Below are 24,765 nucleotides of genomic sequence, written 5' to 3' on the forward strand. Positions count from 1 at the left end.
AAATGGTAAGGAGTTCAGTCTGAAAAGATCTGCAGATACCAACAAAGCTCATCTATGGAAGGTCACATCCAATCTAGAGCTCAGGAGAGAGGGCAGAAGTGCTATGAAGTGACACCACATACCCATGTTTACATTTTAAATGAGATCGCAGTGGTGATATTATTACTCCATTTCCATCCTTCTCACCGTCCTGCACATGTGTATTGACACTCCTTATAGAGAAGAAAGAGGGACTCTCTTAGGTAACTGATATTTTACTTTTTAAATTTTATTTATTTGAGAGAGAGAGCACAAGCAGGGGAGCAGCAGAGGGGGAGGGAGAAAGACTCCCTGCTGAGCAGGGAGCCCCACTTGGGGCTCAACCCCAGGACCCTGAGATCATGACCTGAGTCTAAGGCAGATGCTTAACCATCTGAGCTGCATGGGTGCCCCAGTACCTCTGATATTTTAAAGCCACTTTTTTCTTTACTCCCATCCAGATTGCCTCAGGCAATTCTGCTCACATGTCTCCTAGAATACAAGTCCTTCTGAGGCCAGGATAATTTTCATTCTCTGCCTTGGCATCCAAAGGCACCAAGCACCACAATCCTTCCTCAGCTCAAATGATGATCCAGCTTGAGTTTGGAGTCCAATCAGGGAAAGGCTCCCTTTCTGTTCAGGAAGAGAACACACAAAATCTCTGCCCAATGGCCAAATCCTCACACTAGTACTTTCTCACGCTTGGCTGCCTTTGTGAACTGGGGTCTCACCTGCACTTTGGCTGTTCCAAGAGATGCCTCCTCTTCACGTGTCGCAAGATCTCGGTGCCAGGTGTGTCCTGCTACTCAGAAGCAAGGTGTAGCATGGAGTTTGGCTGGCCTTTATCATAACGATGAGGAAAGTAAAGAAAGAACTGGAAAAGGCACAGGGAACAGCAGTTGATGAAAGTAAGATGATTTGGGAGATTGGAGAAGGAACAGATCTCGTCAATCTTGTAAAGGTTGATATCTGTAAATCCAAAAATGGGTGCTGGGGAAAGCAAAGACTGTTTCCCAATCCCAGTTGCCAAAATCAGGAGGTAACAAAATGGGCAGACTGCGTATACTAAGATACGAGGGGCTCAAGAAGGAACTCGTTTACTGGAGCAGTTACCGAGTCCCCCGGGGAATGAGCTGAGACACTGCTGGCCAACAAGGATGCTCCTTGACCGGGGTTGGTCACACAATCTGGGAGGACATCCATTTATATTGTTTGACAAATGGATTCCGCAAAATCACTGGAATGATTATCACAAAGCTCAACAGGGATCCTGCTGTGAGCGGACTTCTAGAGACTTTATAGGCAGAGCAATACTGAGTGGTGGAAACATGTAGACCAGTTTCCCATGGGATGAGAGTATAGAATGGCAGCCTGCAGAGACCTCCAGGCATTGAGATGGTGGCCATTTTAACACTCTCCTGGGAGTAAAAGTGTCCGTGTCTGTTGTTGGAAAATCCTAGATTTCCACTGAGTTGAGGAGACTGTAAAATTATTTATGAGGAGGAAAACTGATACAGGTAAAGGCTTCAAAATTCTCACCCTTTCCTCAGGTGAACAACAAATATTTTGAGCATTGATCTAGGCCTTTGGGTTACCAGCAGGAGAGGGCAGGTTCTTAGAATGGAATTACAGATTATTTTATAATCTGCCATATAGTTGTTTTTTATTTTTTTATTGAAGTATAGTTGACATACAATGTTAAATTAGTTTCAGGCTTCTCATTCTTTTTTTTAATTTTATTTTTTATAAACATATATTTTTATCCCCAGGGGTGCAGGTCTATGAATCTCCAGGTTTACACACTTCACAGCACTCACCATAGCACATACCCTCCCCAATGTCCATAACCCCAAACCCCCTCCCCCCAGCAACCCTCAGTTTGTTTTGTGAGATTAAGAGTCACTTATGGTTTGTCTCCCTCCCAATCCCATCTTGTTTCATTTATTCTTCTCCTACCCCCTTAACCCCCCATGTTGCATCTCCACTTCCTCCCATATCAGGGAGATCATATGATAGTTGTCTTTCTCCGATTGACTTATTTCGCTAAGCATGATACCCTCTAGTTCCATCCATGTCGTCGCAAATGGCAAGATTTCATTTCTTTTGATGGCTGCATAGTATTCCATTGTGTATATATACCACTTCTTCTTTATCCATTCGTCTGTTGATGGACATCTAGGTTCTTTCCATAGTTTGGCTATTGTAGACATTGCTGCTATAAACATTTGGGTGCACGTGCCCCTTCGGATCACTACGTTTGTATCTTTAGGGTAAATACCCAGCAGTGCAATTGCTGGGTCATAGGGTAGTTCTATTTTCAACATTTTGAGGAACCTCCATGCTGTTTTCCAGAGTGGTTGCACCAGCTTGCATTCCCACCAACAGGCTTCTCATTCTTGTGAGAAAAAAACTCACAGTCTTGTGAGAAAAAATTTTAAAAACGACCGTGTAGTTTTTAAAATTCCATTTTCAAAATTATTATTTGAGGCTATTTTGATTGTGACTTTGTATAGAGACTGAGCATGAAGGTCTGAGGCTTGCCAAGTTTCTGTTTTTGTAATATAGCACATAGGGGGCACCTGGGTGGCATAGTACATTAAGGGTCTGACTCTTGGTTTCAGCTCAGGTCTTGGTCTCAGGGTCATGAGATCGAGCCCTGCTTCAGGCTCTGGTCTCAGCACACAGTCTGCTTTGGATTCTTTCTCCCTCTACCCCTCCCACTCAATGCTCTCTCTCTTTCTAAAGGAAATAAATAATCTTTATAATATAGCATGTATACAACACAGTGTATATAATGTACACATACAGATTAATAAGCGAATAATTAAATGAACAGGCATGAACCCATTGTTCATCTGAAGAATAGACCAGAACCAGTACTTCTGCTGACCCTTGGGATGATGTCTTCCTTCCTCTCCTTCCCTCTAGATCCACTCCTGCCAAGCGGAAAGCACTATTCTGAATTTTATATATATTGTGACATATTTATAAGACAATACAGTATTTGGTTTTGTCTGTTTCTGCTTTTCATAGCTCTTCTTTGACTTCTTTTTTTTCAGCCCACTTTGATTGTGACATTTAACAAGAGAGATCAGTAGATGGGTGGTTCATGTGTTTCCATTGCTATATAATATTCCGTTGATTGTAGATGACAAATTAGTGTTCTTGTATTGATGATATTTGGGTGCTTATTTGTTTTTTAATAATTATGAATAATACTCCAGAGAACATTTTTGTGCAAATCTCCTAGTTCACATATGCAATAATTCCTCTAGGATGTATCCCTGATAGAGGTAAGGTGGACACGTGTTGGACTTTTCTAGGCCTCGTGGACTTCCTTTCCACAGCGACTGTCCAATTTCATCCTCCCACTGGTGAGGTACGACAGTTCTTCATGCTCCACATTCTCACCAACCCTTATAGTTGCCACACTGTTTAGTATGTGTGTATGTGCCTGCCTGTGACATGATAAGTAATTCATATTTCCTTGGTTGTCAAGGTTGATCATCTTCGGATGGTCATCCACATTTCCTTTTTTGCACAATGCTTATTCAGCACCTTTTCCTCTTGTTTTTTTCTCCTTATTGATTCATATATGTTCTTTGTATAGGCTGGAGGCAAATCCTTTGTTGGTGATGTGTATTAACAGGCATCATCTCTCAATTTATGACCATATCTGTTGATCAATAGAGGGTCTTATGTTTAATGTAGTAAAACACATAACAATATTTTCCCTCATAAGTTAATGCTTTTGTGTCTTTTTAAAGAAATCCTTCCTTACCCTATGTCATAAAGATATTTCTCCTGTGTTTTCTGTTAGAAGTTTTAAAGTTTTGACTTTCCTAATTATGAATTTAGTTCACCCAGAATGAAAGTGTTTGTATAGTGGAGTGCAGGCACCCTGTGTTAGCTCAGGCTGCTGTAGCAGCGTATCATACACTGGGTGGCTGAAACAACATGAATTCCAGAGGTTGAAATATGATAAATTTATATTCAAATAACTATGAATTCTCATAGTTCCAGAGGTTGAAAAGTCCAAGACCAAGGTGTTGGCAGATTCAGTTCCTTGTGAGAGCTTTCTTCCTGCCTTGCAGACAGCTATGTTCTCAATGTGTCCTCATGTGGAGGAGAGAGAGAGAGAGAGCGCGCGCGCACTCTGGTCTCTTTCTCTTTTCTTTCTTTTTTTTTTTTTTTTAAGTTTTTATTTTTAAGCAATCTCTACCACCAACATGGGGCTTGAACTTACAACCCTGAGATCAGGAGTTGCACACTCTACCGACTGAGCCAGCCAGGCACCCCTTTCTCTTATGATGACACAAATCCCATCATGCAGTCCCCACCATCATGACCCCATCTAAACTTAAGTGCCTCCCAAAGGACCCATCTCCAAATACCCTCACATTAAGGGTTAGGGCTTCAATACATGAATTGGGGGTAAGGCAGTGGCACAAACATTCAGTCCCTGATGCATCCATGCTTTTCCCTATGGATAATCAATTTTCTGACATAGTTTTTTCAGTAGTCTGCAGTGCATGCTTTGTCCTATATAGGTTTCCATATATGAAGAGTCTGTTTCTGGAATCATTTTTCTTTATTTTGTTCTTTTTGACTGTATCTAACTATAGCACAATTTGCAAATTACTGTTGCTCTATGATAAGGCATAATATCTGAAAGAACAGTCCTCTAGTCTGCTTTTCCTTCAATTCAGTCTTGGCTGATACTTGACCTTTCACGTCAAATCAAAGAATCAATGAATCAAACCATCAAATTAATAATTCTTTCTGGTATTTGTTTGGAATTGTATGAAGTCTGTAGATTGACAGGAAAATTTTGCATGTTTTGTGATATTGAGTCTATTCATGAAAAACTAAAATTCTTTCATTCTTTCATTATGGTTTTCTTCATGAGGGTCTTGCATGTCTCTTATTAGATGTATTGGTAGTTGCTATCATTTTCATTATTTCAGCCACAGCTGACCCTTGAACAACACGAGTTTGAACTGTGTGGATCTACTTACACATGCATTTTTTTCCCTGCATAAATACAGTACAAAATACAAAAAATGTATTTTCTCTTTCTAATGATTTTCTTTTCTCAAGCTTATTTCATTATATGAATACAATATATAATATAGGTAACATATAAAATATGTGTTAATTAACTATGTTATCAGTAAGGCTTCTAGTCAACAGTAGGCTATTAATAATTAAGTCTTGGGGCATCAGCATCCCTAACCTTCACATTGCTCAAGGGTCAACTGTAGCATTTTTTCTAAAATTACATTTCCTAACTTCTGCTGCTGTATAGTAATGCAGTTTAAATTTTATATATTTATCTTCAATTTGACAATCTTGCAAAATTCTTACTAATTCTCGTAATTTGATTACAGAATCTTCTGAATTTTCTTTGTAGATAATTAGACAGGTGAATTGTAATAGTTTTGTTTTTTTGTTCCCTAATTTGTATGCTTTTATTTATTTTTTAATTTAGTTCACAGACTAAGATTTCCAGTATAATACCAAATAATAATTTATGGTAGTAGTCATCCTTGGCTTATTCCTACTTTTAAGTGAAATGTCTTTAACATTTTCATGGAGTACAATTTGGCGTAGATATTTTGTGGATGTCTTTATCGTATTAAGAATATATCCTTCAAAAAAAAAAGAAAAGAATATATCCCTCCATTCTAAGTTGACTAAGATTTTTTATTATAAACATTTGTTTTGTCAAGTGCTATAATCCTGTGAGGCTTTTCTCTGCTTTATTTTTTTTTTTGAGATTTTCTTTATTTATTTGACAGAGAGAGATCACAAGTAGGCAGAGGCAGGTGAGGGCAGGGGGAAGCAGGCTCCCCGCTGAGCAGAGAACCCTATTCGTGGCGAGATCATGACCTGAGCCAAAGGCAGAGGCTTAATCCACTGAGCCACCCATGCCCATCTGCTTTATTTTTCTTAAAAATTGTATTTGTTTATTTTAGAGATAGTCAGCTTGAGTAGGGGGGAGGAGCAGAGGGAAAGGGACAGACTTCACACTGAGCGTCGAGCCCAACATGGGGCTTGATCCCACGACCCTGAGATCATGATCTGAGCTGAAATCAAGAGTCGCATGCTCAGCTGACTGAGCCACCCAGGTGCCCCAGGTTTTTCTCTGCTTTAACTTGCTATGATCCTGCGAAGTTTTTTCTCTGCTTTAATTTGCTGTTTTATTCAATATATTAATCAGTTTTCTAATTTTGAAACAATCTTTTATTCCTAGTATGATTGAAACTAGCTTTGATGTATTACCTGTTTTATACATTGCAAATATGTTGTTTAGATTTTTTTTTTAATCTGTCCTGATGAGTGATACATGTCATTTACTTTCTCATATGGCCCTTATCTGGATTGGAGTCAAGGTAATTCTTTTTTTTTTTTTTGAAGATTTTATTTATTTATTTGACAGAGAGGGAGGTCACAAGTAGGCAGAGAGGCAGGCAGAGAGAGAGGGGGAAGCAGGTTCCCTGCCAAGCAGAGAGCTCCATCCCAGAACCCTGAGATCATGACCCGAGCCAAAGGCAGAGGCTTAACCCACTAAGCCACCCAGGTGCCCCAAGGTAATTCTTGATATATAAAATCAGTTGGGAGATTACTCTGGATATTTTAATTTTGCTCCTCCTTGGTGCTCCTAGTGGCTTTGGTGGGTTTTGTTTATTTTTCTTTGAACTAAAAAGAGCTCTTTTAGTCTCTGACTTCTGTTTAGGTTTAGGAAGTATGCAAGGGAGGAGAATGAGGTTGGGATATTTATTCCCCTAGATACCCTCCTTAGGGTATCTGTGGGCTGGCAATAACCTTAACTGAAAGCCACAGTTCTGAATATGTCATTATTTTGCTATTGTTCTTAGAATGTTTTTCTGGGTATAACAAGTGGGGGGCTTAAAACTTTCAGCTGTTTTGATTTTGGCATTACAAAGCCATCATTCCATAGCCCTCTGACCTCCAGTTGCTTTTGAGAAGCTGACATTTCATAGAATATTTATTCCCTTGTAATTTTTTTCTTTCTTCTTGCTTTTAATATCTTGCTTTCCTCTTTAGTGTTCTGTAGTTTAACATTGCTAAGTGGTGATTTCTTTTTATTTATCCTGACTGAGATTTATTGGGATTCCTGAATATGAGATTGTTTCATCATTTCTGGAAAATTCTCACCCATTTACTTTGCCTAATATCTTTGATAGTCTTTGTTTGTTTCTTTCAGCATACTTTCAGGTCCCTTTTTTATTTCTTTTATCATTCTATACATAGACGTTTTTATGTTCTTTTACTCTTAACTCCAACTTTGCAGCTCTGATTTTGTTTGTTTGTTTGTTTTTTCCGTTGACTCTAACTCATCTTGCCTTATTGCCCCTTGTATTTAGTGATTTGTGATTGTGAGCTCATCTGGCTTGGAACTTTGTCAGTGGAAAATTTCAAGCTCTGGGTTTAAAGTGCATTCCTTCAGAGATGATTTGTGAGTTAACCAACATGGAACCATTCTAAACTAAATTTTGAGCTTGAGGATTTGGGGGCCACAGAGAGGTAGGGTGAATGCAGGCTCCTAATGTGTAATTGCAGGCTTGCATTAATGGTTAGAAACTGGCAGGGGGGAGACTTTTTTTCCCTGCTTTACCTAGACCAAGTCTTATGCAAGGGAAAAGTTCTTGTTTGCTTTTTTGCTTTGTGATGTATTAAAAATGATTCTGTAATCCAGTATTTTTACCTGGAGCAGTTTCTGTGAACATCTCCCCTCTTGCTGGAAATACCATGTGCTATATTATATTGCTCAAAGTTTGTTCAAAAAAGCAGTTTTTCCTTGTGCTGAGTAGTAATCTGTGTATCATAGGTTTGCCTTGCGATTGAATAGCCAGAAAGATTCTTAGAGGTCCTGTAATCTGAAATCCTCATTTGGCACATAATACTGAGGTGTGGAGGCCTTTAGGAGATTCAGCCAAGGTCACACAGCTGAGTAATGGCCCAACAGGAATTAGGAATAAGGTTTTCAACAGCCAATTCGGTCAGTTCATGAAAAGATGTCTCAAAATTATCATATATGCTGGTTTACTTCTCTTTACCTAGCTAACTCCTACTAAGCTCATAGATCCCAACTTAAATGCCACACTTTCTCAGAGAACATGTATCTGAGACCTGGACTAGGAGGGTAGGTTTTTTGTTATTTGTTTCCATGACCTTCTGTACTTTTGTCATTCCTTCTTGTACTTTCTTGTATGTATTTGTTCAATTTCATTTCTTCCCCATTAGACTATTCTGTAAGCACATAGACCATATCTGGCATGTTCACTACTATGTGCCCAGCCTCTAAAATGGTGCCTAGAAGTGAAATAATTAATATGGACTTACTGAATACAATGCAGCCCCTTAGGAGGGACTAATTTGGTGAGGCTCTAGGGACTGACTTGGTTGGATAGTGTTTTGCAGTGCCAAAATCCATAAACTAATCTTTTCATTTTTAAAAAATTTGGTTCTTTATTTCTCCAAGGAGATTATAGATTTTATAAAAGTTAGCAGTCAAATAAAAGCTAATCCTCACACCTTCCTGTGAAGGAACAAAATGGCAATTATTGAGTGTAAAAACAGTAGTTTAATTAAATCTCTCAACTGAAGCTGTACCAATCAGTAATAGTTGATGCATCTCTGTGGGACATGTATCAGTCAACAAAGAGAAGATAGCATTGGGGGAATTTCAGAGTTGGGAGAGCTTGAATTTAGCCATCTGGGTGAATATTGGTTGTCATGTCTGAATCTTGACATTTTTGTATACTACAGTCATCACTGACTTCCTGGTGAATAGGCATTGAGCGTTCAAAAATCTCTCTTTCAATGGCACTCTTAGAAACTGATTCAGAGACCTTTTCTGGAAACCTGTGATCATCCCAGCTAGACTCTAATTTGGGGGAGCTGACAGAGTTTTCATGTGGTTTCCTCCATGCCAATATGAACCCTAATTCAGTTTCCAATAGCATAGACTCTCTTTTAATGTTAGGAATTTTACAACTTTACATTTCCATCAGAATTTGACTTTGTGGGTCATTGCAAAGTCCCGTATTTTTCAGTGGCTGATGGAGGAATTTTCCTGTCCTGTCTTCCAACTCCCTGAGGCCATTTTTATACCTGAAAGAGGTAGATACCTGGAACCACTCAGGAGGAAATATAAGTATTCAGGGAGGCCAGTCGAATGCAAATGGAGCAGGCAGTCTTCAGTTACTAAAGAAGTTTATTTATTTAATCCTGTTTCATTCCACTGTACCCTTAGTACTGCGTTACTATCATGATTGTATGGCTATGTCAGATTCAGTGGTAGATGTGTAACATCTGGCTGGTGGGAGTGGAGGGAGTAAAAGGGGACCTGATCTGTCGCATTTGTCTATTTCTATGATGTATATGCTCCTAGCAGAGCTGATTTCAAGCTACCATTGTGACATCACTGAAGGTGGAATTGGCAGAAGATGCTCACGTTGGCTCTTGCAAGCTGGTGCCAGTTAATAAAAGCTGGCTTAATACAACTCTGCATTTAGGTCTGAAAATACTAAGACTTGTTGGACAATGGATCCTAAGGGAACAGCAATTTGAAAAACCCCATAGAAAGCCCTAATTTCCAGGTGATGACGTGGAAGCCACCTTCCTTCCATAATGAGGATGTGGGTGGAGTCAGCCTTCCCCCTAGGGTCTCTCATGAGCTGAATTGTTGTGAAAATCTCTGAATCCCACCGACGTGTAGCTACAGCCATGTAGTGACTGAAACAAACTTCATTTCTTGCTGCCAGACCCTGCTCTGCAGCTATGGTGGCAGCACAAACAGGGCTGGTCTTTGTGCTTTGCCTTTTCAATGTGTGGGGTTTAGGGCTCCTGCTGCATTTCTGGAAGAGGATCATAAAGAGGTTTTTTAAAAAAAAATGATGTCAGTTGTCCCCTTGACATCAAGATTATTCAGAGGTAGTGAGAAGTGGTAGAACTGTAGAGAAGAACATCTGAAGGAAAAAACTGCAGGTCTCTGACAGAGACTTGGATAGGTTTTACCTTTGCAGAGGGCAAAGCATTTGCTTTATTACATGACATATATGACACATACAAGAGTATATAAAATGTATATGTATGATTTAACAATAATAACAAAATCTACATCCATCTATCCAGAATTTAGGTCAAGAAAGAGAACATTGTCTATCTCTTTAAAGCTCTCTCTGTGCCCTTCTTTCATCCCCCAGATTACCCCAGCGATAATTCATAAACTGAATTTTATTTTATGTTTATTTATTTATTTTTAGAGAGAGAGTAAGCAGGTGGAGGGGAGAGGCGGAGGGAGTGGGAGAGAGAATCGTAGGCAGATTCCTTGCTGAGTGCAGAGCCCAATGTGGGGCTCGATCCCACAACACTGAAATTATGACCTGAGCCAAAAATCAAGAGTTGGACGCTTAAACTTAAAACTAAGCCACCCGTATGCCCCAATAAACTGAATTTTATATCTATACTTCCCTTGTTTTTTAAATCACTTACCACATAAGAATAGGTTGTTCAGTTTTACCTATTTTTGAAATTTATGTGGAGAAATTATATTGTATATATTCTTCTGCAAACTGCTATTTTTAGTATTTTTGTTTTGAACCATTTATGTTTATGTAGATACTATAGTTTTTTTTTATTTTGGTCAGGGGTGTTTTAGCATTCCATTGTGTGGTGTACCATCCTTATTTATCTAGTCTCTTGTCAATGGATATTTGAATTAATTTAAGTTTTTCCTATTTTAGGAAATGCTACTGTATGTATGCTTTCTGTACATCCTCCTGGTAAACATGTGCAAGAATTTCTGTTAGGGTCTATACCTGGGAATGTAGTTGCCAGATCAAGGAACATTCTATCTCAAAGAGGTTTGACCAGCAGCGGTGTTTGAGCCCATCTTGGTCTACGCTCTCTCCAACACGTAGTATTGCTCCGCTCTCTAATTAATTGACCACAGATTCTTTTACGCTGACAGTTATTCCATGCATGAGTAAGGACAGTTTTGTTTTTACTTTTCCTTTTGATTTTTGTCCCCACACCATCCCTTTTGCTTGCTTTATTGCATATGCTAGGACTGCCAGTACAAAGGCCCATAGAGTGATCTTTGCCTTGTTCCTTATCTTAAAGGGAATGCTTTGAGGGGCACCTGGGTGGGTTAAGCCTCTGATTCTTGATTTCGGCTCAGTTCATGATCTCAAGGTCATGGCATCAAGCCCTGCTTGGGCTCCATGCCCAATGTGGAACATGCTCAAGATTCTCTCTCTCTCTCCCTCTGCCCTCCCCTAAAATAAATAAATAATTTTTTTAAAGGAATGCTTTGAATTTCCATAGTAAGTAGGACTTTGGCTATAGGCTTTGAAAACCTGAATGGGTATTGAATTTTATCAGATGAATTTTATGAATTTATCTAGATGATCTTATGTTCCTTTCATCTCTTAATGTGATATAAAGTATATTGCTTTATTTTCTAATTTTGGTAAAAACTTACATTTCTATGATAAATTCAACTTGTTCATGATGTGTTAGTTTTCATATACATCGGTATACATCAATATATGTGTATTCAGTTATTTGGTTAATATCTTTTTTAAAAAATATTTTATTTATATGTCAGAAAGAGAGAGTGAGAGAGTCAACGAGCAGAAGCAGGGGGAGCAGCAAGCAGAGAGAGAGAGGGAAGCAGGCTCCCCGCTAAGCAGGGAGCCCAATGTGGGGCTCAATCCCAGGACCCTGGGATCATGACCGGAGCCCAAGGCAGACGCTTAACCTACTGAGCCACCCAGGCGTCTCTTGGTTAATATCTTGTTAAAGATTTTTGCAACTAAATTCATGAATGAGATCAGCCTCTGATTTTATTTTCTTGTTTTCTGTTTATCTGGTTTCATGATCAAACTGAGTCGATGGAGCACTCTCTCTTCCTGTTCTCTTGAGGAATTTGTGTACAATTGGAATAATCTTTTCTTTCGGTGTTTAGCAGAATTGGCCCACACAACCTTCTGGGTCTGGTGTTTACTTTGGGGAAAGTTGATTCCATTCCTTTGTTACTATACTACACAAGTTGTCTATTTCTTTATAAATCTGATTTAGGGATTTAGATTTTTTCTGTGTTTTAAATGCATTGATTTGGAGTTATTAATAATTTTATCTTTCTATTTTCTGCCTCATCTGTGGTTAGGTCCTTTTTCTCATTTCTAATATTAACTATTTTCTCCTGTTCTCTTTTTCTTTGATCAGTATCATTGAAGGTTTGTCAATTTTTATTAGTCTTTTCAAAGAACCAATGTTTAGTTTTATTACTTATCTTTAATTTTTGTTTCCTATTCCTTCTTTTGACTGTGATGATTTTTTTTAATTCTTTGGGCTTATTCAGTTATTTCTTATTTCTTCATTTATATCTTTAGGTCAGTAACTTTCAGTCTTTTTCAGCCCATTTTATTGAGGCATGATTGACATGTGAAAAACTGAACATATGTAATGTCTGCAACTCAATGGGTTTAAGGATAAGTATGCATTCATGAAATCATTACCTCCATCAAGGCCATTGACATATCTTTTACCTCCCATAGTTTCCTCCCACCTTCTCTGTTCTTATTATTATGAATAGTGGTAATAGTATTTTCGTGTAGCAAGAATATCAGTGTACAATCTACCCTCTTGGCAGATGTTAGATGTGCAGTACAATGTTGTTAGCTACAGGGGCCCTATGAGAGCTCCAAGGCTGATTCATCTGCGGAACTGAAACTTTAAATATGCGTTGAAGGCTCTAAATTTCCTTCAAAGTACTGCTTTAACTGGGTGTCCACAAATTTCGATATTTAGCATTGTCATTATCATTCAGATCTAAGTGTTTTCTAATATCAAGTATGGTTTTTTCTTTGATTTATATATTTTACTTCAAAGCATGTTTTTAAAATTTCACATTTAATAGTCTTTTTAAAGTGTTATTGCTCTAAATTAATTAGAATGTGATCAGATAATACAGATGATATTTTGCATATTATTTGATATGTGTTGAGATTTGCTTTATGTTCTCTATTACCTCAGTTTTTATAAATATACTATATGTGCTTGAAAAGATTATACATTACTCACATCCATATCCTGATTGATATTTTTTTCTAACATACCAGTTATTGATAAAACGTGCTTAGAAATCTACTATGATCATAGATTTTCAGTTTCTTTTTGTAGTTCTATCAGTCTTTGCTTCGTGTGTGTGTCTGTGTTTGTGTGTGTGTATTTATATTTATAATATTGGCACTTGTTATATTTTTCTGGCCACTTAAGCCTTTTATCATTATTTGGTGTCTCTTGTTACCTAAATAATTTTTTTTTTTTGCTTTCTGGTATTTATAGAACTATAAAATCTTCTTTTCAGTTAGTTTTGTCTTACATTTTTTTTCTGTTCTTTTACTTGTGAATTTCCTATATCCTTATATTGTAAATATGAGTACTGTAACCAAGGTAAAGCTGGATTTTAAAAGATATATTCTGAAAACCATTGACTCTTAACAAGGGAGATTATTTATGTCACTGTGAACATTAGTAGTTTGGGGTTATTTCTACTCTTTTATATTATGCTCATTTTAGTCCTGATATTTTTTCCTACTTTCCTTCAAAGACTTTATTTGACAGAGAGAGAGAGCACAAGTAGTCAGAGCAGCAGGCAGAGGGGGAGGGAGAAGTAGGCTCCCTGCTGAAGCGGGGAGCCCATGGAGGGCTCAATCCCAGGACCGGGAATCATGACCTGAGCCGAAGGCAGCTGCTTAACTGACTGAGCCACCCAAGTGCCCCCCTATTTTGTTTTGAATTAAGTTTTCTTCCTGTTTCATTTTCTTCCTTCCACTAATTTATAAGCTATACTCTCCATTTCTGTTTGTTTAGTATTTCCTAAAAATTGTAACATGTATGGTTAATTGAATAAATGAAGAAGTAAATCAAAACTATACTTCTATCTTGGAACTCTTAGCTCCAGTCACCCCCATTCCAGCTAACGTGTTATTATTTCCCAGTGTTTTGTTTCTGTCTTGCCTTGCTGTTTTACCCTCTCCGTTAGACACTATAATTAATGTTTCATATAGTCATGATTATTTACATTTATCACATATTCACCACCTTTGTTTGCCATTTCTTCAGGCTTTCCCTAAAGATTATTTTTCATATTTAGTACATCCTTGAGATACTGTTTCAGTAGAGGGTCTGCCAGTGTTAACTCCCTCAGTTTTCATTTTTTTGAAAGTATCACTCTTTTGCAATTATAATTGAAAAAAAATGAGTAGACATGTTTTTGTGGATAATTTTTTTCTCAGCAATGAATCTATTATCTCCTTGCCTCCAAATTCTTGGGTCTAAGAAATCAGCCGCAATCTAATTGTAATATACTTTTCTCTTCTCTGTTCTGCAACTTGATGACAACATGAATGTTGTGGATTTTTTATTTAAAAAATTATTGTTTAGGGGCACCTGGGTGGCTCAGTGGGTTAAAGCCTCTGCCTTCGGCTCTGGTCATGATCCCAGGGTCCTGGGATCGAGCTCCACATCGGGCTCTCTGCTCAGCAGGGACCCTGCTTCCCTCCCCTACCTCTCTGCCTACTTTTTATCTCTGTCAAATAAATAAATAAAATCTTTAAAAAATATATTGTTTATCTTGCTTAGGATTCACAGGGTATCCTGAGTCTGGGGATGAGTGCCTTATCAATTCTGAAAATTCCCAGCCACCATCTCTTCCAATATTGTCTCTCCCTGACACCTTCTTTCTTTTCCTCCTGGATATAGATATTTTTAGACCTATCACTCTGTCTTTTATGTTTGTATTGTTGTTTACTCTTTTTTTGTATTACTGATGCATCCTAGGTAATTTTTAAAGATCTGTCTTTCAGTTCAGTAAATCTCTCCTTAGCAATTTCTTGTTAGCTATGGAACGATTCCATTGAGTCTCCCAGTTTATTAATGCAGTTTTCATTCCTAGCAGCTTTGATTTCCAAAGCTTTGGTCATTTGTATCGTCTTCCTTCACACATTTGATATCTGTTTAAAAATCTTTTAAGCTTATCAGTCTACTTATATAATACTTTCAGACAATTATAAAATAATATGATTCTAGACATCGCTTCTGCATTTGAGACAAAAGATAAGCATCAAGAAGAAAGGGCAGTACTTACTACCTCTCAAACTTTCCATTGGGAAGGGAAGGCTTTCTTAAAAGTCACGCCAATGTGATTTATTTCTTATTGGCCAAAGCTGAGTCAAAAAAAAAAAAAAACCATATTCACATTTAAGAATGGTATTGAAAAGATATTTTCAATTTTTTGTCTTCTATGCTGGAATGTGGCCAGATTAGGGGGTTAGAAATTAATGTTAAGTTAGCCAGTCTAAGGGGTCTGCCCCCATGGCCCAGAAGGAGATGCTCAGGAACCTTACATTGAACCTGAGTGTGAACTGCAGTAACCCATTTATACACAATGGGGTCCACAACGAGGAGGACAGTGCTCCTGGGTATGCACATGGGGACAGTACCACAGCCCAAAAGAGATAGCAGGGTACTGATATTTTTCTCTACAAAATCTACCCATATTTTCATTACTTTACATGGAACTTGGAAATGAGAACATTTATAGGAGGAAGGAAAACACATATAAAAAATCTCTATGGATTTGCATGTGAAGGTTTATAGCAGCTTTATTCATAATTACCAAAACTTGGAAATAGTGTAAATGTCCTTCAGTGGGTAAGGAGATAGAACATGACATCCATACAATCCTATTCAGTAATGAAGGGAACAGTGTGTGCAGAATCTCAGATGCGGTGTGCTAAGTAAGAACAGACGGACTCAGAAAGCTCCATGCTGTATAATTCCATTTATATGACATCATGAAAAATGCCGAACTCCAGGAACTGACAACAAATCATTGGTTTCCAGGAGTTGGAACAAGGAGATGGAGTGACTACAAAAGGGCGACAAGAGGGAGATTTGGAGGACTGATGGAGCCGTCCATAGTAATTGTGGGAGTGGGCATAAGCCTCTGTGCATTTGTGAAAAATCATCCAACTCTCTAGCAAAAACAGTGAATTTTACTGTATTTAAATTAAAAACAAATTAATAAAAATTTAAAAATCACCTTTGAGGGAGAATATAAGTAAGTAAATGAGTGAAAAAAAAAATCTGCCAAAAAGTTGAAAAAGGTAGAGTTTGAAGATACAGAGAGAGTGGGATAATCATTAGAACAAGGTTCCTGACAAGGTAGGAGGCAGAATCCAAAAGACAGGTACAGGGGTTGACTTGAGATAAACACAGAGGCATCATTTTCTTCATCACAGGGGTTAGTGAGTATGGGAGCAGAAGCAGGGAGGTCTGTAAAGCTGGAGATGTGTAATGGAAAATAAAGCATAAAAATGGTTGTGCAAAAGGAAGGGCAAGGGGTTTTCACGTGGAGGACCAGGATTAAGCAGCTGGTGGTAGCAGACCTGTGGGCCGTGGGAAGGTTTCAGGAGCAATATCACAGCCCGGCGAATGAGAAGACCAGGATCCAATAGCAGTGAATGTCCCATTCCCTCCTGCTGTTCCAGCTTATTCTCTCTAATTGCTCACTCTGTACGTGTTCTGTATACACACTGCTCTCTGTCTGCAGTGACCTTTTCTTCGGCTCCTCTCCTCTGTTCAACTAAATGTTACTCGTCTTAGTACTCCTACACTCCACCATCACCTCATTAACTAAGCCCTCCTTATATCCACTCAGATCCGATTAGGTGTCCCTTGTGTGTTCGTGAAATATCCATTTTGCACCTCTTCACAGCCTTGAACCCATTTGATTGTAAGTATCTGTTTATCCTGGCCCACTGCCATGAAACTGGTTGCCCCTGAGGACAAAGTCTGTGACTCTGTCTTTGTTTTGTTTTTGAGTGAAAAAATGGATAAATGAACGAAATGAGGATAGCTCCCATTTAGTGTGTGTATCTTCCGTAGGGATTCCAGGGATTCCCTCGAAGCAGAGGCTGGGAGGGATTCTTGTGCGGGTGGTTTTTGAGGCACTGCTCTCACGGGAAGTCTGTAGGGAGGTCAGGGGAGCAGGGGAGGCAGAGGCGAAGGTCTGACTAAAACCTGTCTTGAGCCTGATCCCACAGGCAGTTGTGGAGCATAAGAGCACACGGAGGTGTCCCTTCCTGAGCCAAGGGGGAATGGGCTGCCTTTAAACCCTGGACTAGTTTGTTACTGGGTGCAGGCCATTTCTGGGGAGAGGACATAACTTGCCAGTCATTTTTAAGGTGGCTGCCTTCAGCTGAGGGAAATTCTCCCAAAAAGGATGCAGCCATGAGCTGTTAGCAGCCAACAGTCACAGCAGCTAAGAAATGGGCGCACCAGCCTGGTGAAGGGGATCTGGGCAAGACGCAGGGGGCCTACTGCAGTGTGATAGAACAGCACAGGGGGAGAGGGTTTGTGGGGACACAGGAGAAACCCCGACTGCCATGATCTCTGAGGAGGGAGATGATGAAGGAGAGAGGGGACCCTCTTCTCCCCACCACCCCACCCTGTGTGCTCTTTTTGTAGCCAAGAATCTGCTTGCTGCCTGGCAAGGGTACCAAAGGCAGGTGTCTTCATGGTGAGCTGGGCGCTCCTGAGACGGAGGCGGCTTTTCAGGATGCTGAAGTGGGCTCCACTTCGTCCCCCCTTTACATAGTCCAATAGCTCCACGGTTGAACATGCAGGACTACTTAGTTCAATGAAAATCTTCTGCAACCCTGAATAACTAAAGGAAAAGTTAATGTAGTTGTCAAGGGACGGCAGTTTCATCCCTGAAGAAAGGTGAGACTCGTCAGGTAGAATGTTCCCCTGGGACTGCTTTTAATGATTTTCTACCTGTGGACGCATTAGTGTCCAAAATAGAAGCCAGCTCCTGACGGAAAGCCTTATCCCATGGATTGGTGTTTGCTTGCTTAGAAATTAGTTTTGAGCCTTTGGAGAATCAAAGCAGTCTGTGGTATTTACAATACAGCCTTACTGTCCAGCAGCTAAGTGTAGTCTAATTCTGACAGATGGCTCTCAAGGGAAATATTCTTTCAGATTGGATTATGCTTCCATCTGAAATGCTCTAATTAAGGGGAGTCTATAAACATGGTGGGGGAGTGAATGGGAGGGGAAGGTAGGCTGTTTCTTAGGAAGCTGTTTTGGAAAATGGCCATGTTTGCAATCTTTATCTTTCCAGCCCCATACACTCGGCTACTCTGAGAGTCTATCTAAGCCACTGCTTTGCTAAAAAACATGGTGGTGCTGGGTCACTGGTCAGCTTTCGGCAGGAGCTGTGACTTCATTTCCTGCAAGGTTCTGCCTCTCTTACCTCATCTCCCTCCTATTTCCTTCATGTTTTGTTCACTGTCTTGTTAACTAACTTTTGAAACTATCTTGGGGTATAACTTTCAGAGTAAATGTATCATTAAAATGAGCGTGACTGACTTTTTAAAAATCTCAACTGATCGATCAGTTCAGCTGTGTCAAACATTGCAAAACTTTCTAATATTTTGATTTTAAAGTATTTAATACTTAAAAAAAGTATTTAATACTTAAGCTACTCTGTCATTACATTTTCTAGTTCTTACCAATTTGAGACTTAAGTAATTACAGAGAAAGTATACTTGGCTGTCAGACAGGATGGATTGCACGTGTGTGGGTTGAGAAAAGTCTAATTTGGAACTCAGGGAGTGAGTTCTTGGTCTGTATCATTTTTCAAGAAATGTTTTGACTACCTACTATGTGCAAGGCAATGTACTAAGCATCAGGTACTCTCTTGGAGCTTATGGTCTTGGGAGATGGAATATGGGAAAAAGGGAGAGTAAACTAAAAATTATAGAGACAATTGATTACTTACATGTGTTTTGGGTGCCACAAAGGGGACATAGGCAAGTGTTACTTTCAAGACCTAAATCATCAGTGCATCAAAGAAGGGTGCTTAGAAGAGATACCATCGAAACTGCAACTAAAGGAAGGTTAGGGGTTCACCTGGAAAAGGGCAAAGTCATAGGAAAAAGAGCTGACTGGTGCAAAGCCCCTGAGACAGAAACAATTTGGCAAGTTCCAGGAGCAGAAAGTGCAGAGTGGTTAAAAAGAGAAAAACAATGGAAAAGAGACTAGAATTCAGGCAAGAACAAGTCTTTGGGTCTTTATTTTATGAGTAATTTTTGAAGGATTTTGAACAGTGATGTGACACAAATAGGTTTATATTCTTTAAAAAAATCATTCTGGCTGCAGCACAGAGAATGGACAAGAGGATAGTGGGGAAAGGGTCAGGGTGTATAGAAGGCCAGGAGGGAGACGGTGATTTCTCCCACCAGGCCGGTGGTAATAGAGGAGGAGGAAAGTAGCATTCTAAAATTTTTTTTAAAAATAGTTTTGTTCCACAAGTAAGTGAAACCATATAATTGACTTTCTCTGCTTGACCTATATTTCACTCAGCATAATCTCCTCCAGTGCCATCTGTAAGAAATAACATGCAGGACATTAAGAGAAGGAAAGGGAAAGTGAATTGGGGGAAATCGGAGGGGGAGAAGAACCATGAGAGACTGTGGACTCTGAGAAACAAACTGAGGGTTTTGGGGAGGGTGGGGGGGATGGGTGAGCCTGGTGGTGGGTATTAAGAAGGGCACGTATTGCCTGGAGCACTGGGTGTGGTACATAAACAATGAATCTTGGAACACTGAAAAAATAAAATAGTTTTGTTGCAGAATAATTTTTCTACAATGAACTGCGTAAGTTTCTTGACATGCATATATTTTGTGAAACCACTGCCCCAATCAAAACAATGAACATATTTGTCACCCCCAAAACTTGTCTTATACCGTTTGGTAATCCCTTCCTATGTCCCCTCCCTACTACCCATCCCCCATCCCCCAGGCAACTGTTGAGCTGGATTCTGTCACTATAGGATAGTTGGGATTTTCCTAGAATTTTATATACAGAAGAACCATACAGTATGTTCTCTGCTTTGTTTGGCTTCTTTCAATCAAAATAATTATTTTGAGATTCATCCATGCTGTATGTAGTAACAATTCCATCTTTTTATGGCTGAGTACTATTCCATGACATAGATATACTGCTATTTTTCCATTGCTTATTTGGATTATTACTGGATTATTTGGGTTATTTTCAGTGTGAGACTATTACAGATAAAGCTGCTCTCAGCATTCATGTGTTTTGTATGGGCATATGCTTCCCTTTTTCTTGCATAATCATATAAGATTAGAATGGCTGGATCATATATATGGTAGTTAGATATTTACCTTTTAAGAAGGTGCAAACTGTTTACTGAAATGGTTGTACCATTTACATCCACACCAGCAGCGTATGAAAGGTCTTGCTGCTCCGTGCTACACCAGCATTTGGTAGAACCGGTCTTTAATTGTATGCATTCTAACAGGTGTAAAATGGAATCTCACTGGGGTTTAATTTGTATTTCCCTAATGATTTATGATGTTGAACACCTTTTCATATACTTATCTACCATCAGCTTATCTTAGCTGATGAAATGTCTGTTTAAATCTTTGTCCATTTTTAAATTGGGTTATTTGCTTTCTTATTGAATTGTGAGAGTTCTTATATATGATGGATGCCAGTCTTTCTTTTATCAATATATGATATGCAGACATTTTCTTTCAAGCCATAGCTTGTGTTTTCATTCTCTTAATACTGTCTTTTAAAAGGGAAAAGTTCTTAATTTTGCTCAAGTCCATTTTGTCCATTTACTCTTTCAGGGAGCATACATTGACAGACATGTCAAAGAAATCTTCACCTAATTCAAATTTATGCAGTCTGGTTTTCTCCTGTTTTCTTTGAGAGGCTTTATATCTTTAGCTCTTACATTTGTGACTACAATACATTTTGAGTTAATTTTTATATATAGTGTGAGCTATGAATTGGAATTCTTTTTTTTTCTCTATATGGTATTCAACTGTTCCAACACCATGACGAGACTGTAATTCATCTACGTTAACTGCCTTTTTCACTTTTGAAGAAAAGCAGTTGATCAAATATATGGGTCTATTTCTGGACTCAATTCTTTTCTATTATTTATTTTTTCCAATTCCACAGTGTCTTGATTATTGTAGATTTGTAAGTCCTGAAATCAGATAATGTAAGCACCCAATTTCATCCTTTTTCAAAATGGTTTTTATTATTCTAGTTCTTTGCATTTCCATATGAATTTTGTAGTTACCTTAACTTTCAACACACAAACATACGTATATAACACTTGTAATTTTGATTGGAGTTTCATTGATTATAAAATCAATTTGGAAAGAGTAGACATCTTAAAAATACTGAGTTTTGCCAACCACAAATGATATGTTTCTCCATTTAATGCATCTTCATTAATTTATTTCAGCAATGTTTTAGTATACGTCTGCGGAGTCCTCTCTTTTCATCTTTCTTCTTCCAGTACTCTAGCTGGGTTGGCCTTTCCAGGTTCCCAAGTGCCTTTCCTCAATGCAGGGAGTACCTGTATCCAGGTAGTGAGCTGGACTCATTGTAGGATTCATCTCCTCTTTTTCCTGTCACTCACATATCACTTGTCCTCACTGCCTGGTGTTCAGTGTTTTGGAAATCATTGTTTTGTATACTGTGTCCAGATTTTTAGTTATTTAAGATGTGAAGATAAATTCATTTCCTATCTCTCCCTCATTTTCTCTGAGACTTGAAGAATGGCCATAGTCAAAATGATTTCCTGGTTTCCAGAGAAAGCAACCCCCAAAGAAGGTGTTGCTACTTATGGAGACAGGAAGCGTTAGACAAAGAATTGGTATTTATATTTTCTGCGTTGACAAGTTCATGCATGACATTCCCAGCATATGCAGTTTGTACCACCAGTGACACATTAAGTGCAAGGCATACTGTGTATGCTCCTTAAGTCATAGAGGGTGAGGGAGTTAATAGGAGAATCTAGAGTGAAGCAGGGAGAGTGTGGGACCAGTTCCTGAGACTTATGGTGACCTGCAGTGGGACAGCCAAAGAAGGAAAAGGAACACTGGTTGGTTGTGTCACAGAAGTCACCACATGAATGTTCTGAGGAACTGGGAGTGGTCAGGTATGTCAAAAGCTGCCCCGATGTCAATTAAGAAAGGACCAAAAAGAACCCATTGGAGTCTGCATTAAGAAATATTGGTGATTCTAGTAAGGGAAGTTAGCAGTAAGGAACAAAGCCAGCGTGGAGCTGGGATGCCCTATGTTTAAATAGCTCTGTGACTCATTTGTCTGCAAAGAAGAGAGACTAGAGCTAGGGCAGTTTTGTCAAGATGGAAGGGACCCTTGAAATGCTGGCAGGTAAGAGCAGGTAAAGAGGAAGAGCTTCTAGGTGCAGGAGAGCGAGGGTTTGGATGTGTCTTTCCCACGTGATCTCTGTCCACGGCTCTTCGTTGGCCATTTTGGCATGGCCGTGAGATGATTCGGCCCGCTTCTTTGCTTTCATGTGTCTCAGGAAAGCAACAGAATGCGCAGTAGTGTGTCTCAGAGGGCACCCTCTGCAGCTGGGTGGGGCTTCTGTTCCCTTCGTCCATGTGTCTTGAGGTCAGGGCTGCCCTGGCAGCCAGGCAGCCTCGGGCAAATCCAAATCCAGTGTGCAGCTTCCAGAGGAAGCTGGCCTAGCTCCTTCCCTCTCTCTTTGGAGGCCAAGGGGTCTTCGTCAGTGTGTCTGAAGAGGAGCTGACACCAATGAGCCAATGCTACTTCATGCAAATATTCCCCTCAGAGTAGGGTGACGCAGGGCCGGGCACTGGGGGAGTTTCTCATGCAGCTGCCGGGAGCCCGGGGCCAGCATCACTGTACTAAAGGCCATTGCTGGTCCTGGGGAGTCAGGAAGGTAGCAGCCATGCGGTGTTTCCACGGAGGCCCTGAGGGAGAGGTCTCACTGTTCTTTCACAGTGGACAGCAGCTTGCTGAAGGGATGGAGGCCCCTCAGGAAATTTTGGAGTCTTGTCATACTGAGCCAGAGACCCACAGCTCAGTGAGAGCAGAGCATGAGAGAAAGAAGGGCCCCAGGTCCAGGGAAGCTTTTTCTTCCAACAAGCATTGGTAGTTAGGCTAGATGGTAGGCACCAGGAGGCCCACAGAAGCTGAAGGAGAAAATCGCAGTCTGGCAGAGGCCAGGTCTGTGGCATCAGAGAAGAAAGCCATTCCAAGAAGAAGAAATTCACCTCTAGCTGCAGTCATTCCTCTGTCATCTCGGAAGAGTGAGAAAAAGGAAGCAAGCGTATTTCCTAATGAGGGACTTTTCTTAATACCTGGGGTCATATTACTAGGTGCTTTCAGAATTAAAAGGGATACTCTCTGCATAGAAGGAGTCTTCCATAAGATCGTGCTTGATAACTATAGCTTAACCACACTCTTCTAGAAAAAAAATAGGGATTTCCCCCCAAGGCCTACACAAGCTCCAGCAAGCCACCTGAGAATCTTGTGTTAACCTCTGTACCACCCTCACCGGTCTCTATTAATGTGTTCCCAAAAAGAAATGTCACCAGATGGCCCTGCAAATGTCACCTGGCCATCAGCATGGCTGCACCCAAAACAGGGAGGCATCAGAGAATCTAATCCATTGTTCATTTTCTTCATTTCAGGTCAGTTTTGGATACTTTCCTAGGCATTTAATATTTTGTTAACACACTGGGTTAGACAGTAAGGTCCATAACTGTGCTGCTATTAAAATTGCTTTTGCATTTAATGGAGGAGGGTTCCAGTGACTCACATTTTGGAAGAACTCCTCTCTTGTTAGCATTTAATGCCCAGTTTTACTGCCCTCTGCTTCATGAACTGTGTACTCCCTCAGCATTCTTAATACCTTGAGCTATTTTTAGCATTTAATCCCTTCCAGGTATCAGAGCCACCAGACCTGTCCTTTTTTTTTCTTTCTTTCTTTCTGCCTTTTTTTTTTTTTTTTTTTTTTTAAAGAAGAGAATCCTTCTGTATTTTCAAATTGTGGATGGGTGGTTTTTAGAAATTGAGCTAGTCTTTCTTCAAAATGTTTTTTTTCTTTTACCGTCTCTTTAGATTTCATACCCAGCCATGGACATCAGATAGGGTCTGGTCCTGGCTGTTGTCTGCGTATTTCTCAATTCTAGCAGTTATCAAAAAGTAACTGATGTCAGTTTGATCCTGGAGAAGGGAAGAGAGCCGAGCTCCACAAACTGAGGAGGGAACAAGCCACACTGGTGGTGGGGCAGGAAGAGTACAGCAGACCTTTTGGGCAGAGGGGGCCCAAGCCCTGATGTGGTTTTGAACTTATCACAGCTTTTGGAAAGTCTTGCAAAGGGGTCAGAAAATTCACAAGTGGGTTTGGAATAGGAAATTTCCAGCAGGTTCCTGCCCATCATCACCACCATGTACTCTCCTTGGTGGGGTCGTCAGGGGATGGGAGGGGAGACGGGGAGTTACTGGTTAATGGATACAGAGTGGGATGATGCAGAAGTTCTGGACATGGGTAGTGGTGATGGTGGCACCTTGGGCACATACTTAACACTACTGAATTATACACTTACAAATGGTTACAATTGTTGGTTTTGTGTGATATGTGTTTTTTTTGCACTATTAAAAAAAATACAGAACAGCAACACCCGTCTACCAGCATGTGAAAGAGACCTGTAGCTAGCAGAGGAGAACCCAGAGCAGACTGGGCCGCCCTTCCCTGCCTCAGCTGGGCACTGGGACAGTCTTGCAGCGGGGGCTGCTCCAGCATGCAAGGGGCTCCAG

At 39.8% G+C, this 24,765-nt stretch overlaps 1 protein-coding gene across 1 annotated transcript in view; it reads left to right on the plus strand.

Annotated features, from left to right (window-relative positions):
• SYT9 (synaptotagmin 9) overlaps positions 1 to 24,765 on the plus strand; it is a 196,584-nt gene that overhangs the window by 66,887 nt on the left and 104,932 nt on the right. The gene's annotated exons all lie outside the window — the stretch shown is intronic.

The sequence above is a fragment of the Lontra canadensis genome, unplaced genomic scaffold (genome assembly GCF_010015895.1).
Source record: "Lontra canadensis isolate GAN:19392208 unplaced genomic scaffold, GSC_riverotter_1.0 scaffold7, whole genome shotgun sequence".
NCBI lineage: Eukaryota > Metazoa > Chordata > Mammalia > Carnivora > Mustelidae > Lontra > Lontra canadensis.